We start from the raw sequence: 2,703 nt of genomic DNA, 5'->3' as shown, positions 1-2,703 counted from the left end.
TATTTGAAGCGATTTTAGATACGATTTTGTAACCCAGTGATAAAATGACAGACTACAAACAATGTCCTTGCTGACGATTGCTAGTTAGCAAGGAACATGTGTCCGACGTTAACTTTTATGTTCGTAAAAAAATTAATAAAAGTATATAAATAAAAAAATGGGTTCATTTACGTGCAAGGGAGGTAACTATAACCACTTAGAAAGTGGTATTCAATATGAAGGTAGCGTTCCCAGGCTACTACTATCGCTAATATCAACGGCAAATAAACTGTGTATATATATATATATATATATATATATATATATATATATATATATATATATGTATATATATATTTCATATATCAATGGCAAATAAACTATATATATATATATAATTCATATATCAATGAAAAATAAGCTATATATATATATATATATATATATATATATATATATATATATATATATATATATATATATATATATATATATATATATATACGGCATAATCACGTTGACACACCGGTTCTCGTCAGAGCACCGAAGTTAAGTAACGTTGAGCCTGGTTAGTACCAGATGGGTGACCATTTGGGAATTTTAGGCGCTGTATATGCTCTCCGCTTATCTCGGCATTTCTTTCCAGTCGTCTTGTACACAAACTTCACTTGCCACTGGTATTTAACAATGTCGACTCAGGAGAGGTGTGGTTGGAGATTGCGCACCTCCTGCCACAAAAATTTCACGAACAGGCACCCTTTCGTGGATATCAATAGTCTGTTGAAGGGCGCCTGTTTATATATATATATATATATATATATATATATATATATATATATATATATATATATGATTATAGGCACTAGCGTTTCATGCTTACGCAATCACCAGTGCAGGAGATGACGATACACCCCGCAACGAAGCCACCTTTTGGCTCCATTGGCAAGGAACATACCCCAAGCCACCGTCCATCGACACGGAATTAAATATTAAAGCTTAACGTTTGATAGAGTGATCAATTAACAGGAAGCTACGATCTTGCAAAGAAGGCTAGCTGACCGACTTTTTCAGTTTCCCCAGAGAATGCTCAACTTTAAGAATTTTTTTTTTTTGTTAATAAAGGGGCGACAATAATTATAAATTATAAATAATTATTTTTATATACCTACATACACTAGTGTTTCGTACTTACGCAATCATCAGAGCAGGAGATGACGATCAACGGTGTTATTGATTTAGTCTGATTACGAGGAGAGTTTAAGAAAATATAGAATCATACGCAGTATTGAGAGTAGATAAAATAGAAAAAAAAATCACTAAAAATAAAGAAATTATGAAAGTAAACTAAATCGTAATAAGAGGATCGCTTTTTTCTGTTGTTCTCGGCCTTCGGGCCAAGATCAAAGTCTAGTATCTGTTCCGGCAGATACTGCAAGCTATGACTAGCAAAGACCAGATGTGGGGGCAACCCCACATGCCTGACCTTTAACCAGCTCCCATTTCCCACCTCTCGGGAGCTGGTCCCCTTTCTCCCTTCCCCCTCCCTTCACTCCTCACATTAAAAATTGGCCTTGTGCCTAATTTGCTCGGTGGGGGAGCAAATAAATACCATCTGTTCCGGCAGATACTGCAAGCAAAGACCATATGTGGGGGCAACTCCACATATAAGACCTTGGTCAATGTAGGGGCAACCCTTCATACCAATTGTCACTATCCAGCTCCCCTACTCCCCGGGGAGTTGGTCCCCATTTCCCCTTCACTCCTCACATTAAAAATCGGCCTTGTGCCTAATTTGCTCGGTGGGGGAGCAAATAAATACCATCTGTTCCGGCAGATACTGCAAGCTATGACTAGCTATGACTAGCAAAGACCAGATGTGGGGGCAACCCCACATGCTTGACCTTTAACCAGCTCCCATTTCCCTCCTCTCGGGAGCTGGTCCCCTTTTTCCCTTCCCCCTCCCTTCACTCCTCACATTAAAAATCGGCCTTGTGCCTAATTTGCTCGGTGGGAGAGCAAATAAATACCATCTGTTCCGGCAGATACTGCAAGCAAAGACCGTATGTGGGGGTAACCCTACATATCAGACCTTGGTCAATGTAGGGGCAACCCTTCATATCAATTGTCACTATCCAGCTCCCATTCCCCACCCATCGGGAGCTGGTCCCCTTTTCCCTCCCCCTCCCTCTCTCTCTCCACATTAAAAAACGGCCTTGTGTCTAATTTGCTCAGTGGGGAAGCAAATAAATACAATCTGTTCTGCTGATGCTGCACTTAAGATAATTTGTACCAGTCAATGGAGGGGAAACCCTCTATACTGGGGCAATTATTATTTTTGGTAACCAGAGTGCCCCCTTTTTGCCTACTTTTAGGGGAGCTGGTTTTTACCCCACATTAAAAACGGCCTTGTGCCTAATTTGCTCTGGGTGGGGAAGCAAATAAATACAATAAATAGAAATACATTCGTACAATATTCATATAAAGATGGAGAAACTATTTTTTAAAAGGAAATATTACTTCTATTTCTTTCCTCCTCCTCCTCCTTTTCTTCTTCTTCTTCTTCTTCTTATTATTATTATTATTATTATTAGTAGTAGTAGTAGTGGTAGTAGTGGTAGCATAATGATGAATAACGCATCACTTATTTTTATCTTTGTAGATTAAAAAAATGTGTGCGTATATATTTTTACGTTTCTTGTTTCCATTCTTATAGATTATTATATT

The 2,703-nt window shown here is 38.1% G+C and overlaps 1 pseudogene; it reads left to right on the top strand.

The window, feature by feature from the left end:
* The first annotated feature begins 478 nt into the window (after nucleotides 1-478).
* On the top strand, nucleotides 479-595 carry LOC145252917 (5S ribosomal RNA; annotated as a pseudogene).
* The last annotated feature ends 2,108 nt before the right edge of the window (nucleotides 596-2,703 follow it).

This window comes from Euprymna scolopes, chromosome 29 (genome assembly GCF_053919585.1).
Source record: "Euprymna scolopes isolate OS-2025 chromosome 29, ASM5391958v1, whole genome shotgun sequence".
In the NCBI taxonomy this organism is placed as follows: Eukaryota; Metazoa; Mollusca; class Cephalopoda; order Sepiida; family Sepiolidae; genus Euprymna; species Euprymna scolopes.
The sequence above is the reverse complement of the archived record's forward strand: the minus strand, read 5'-3'. Positions and strand labels throughout refer to the sequence as shown.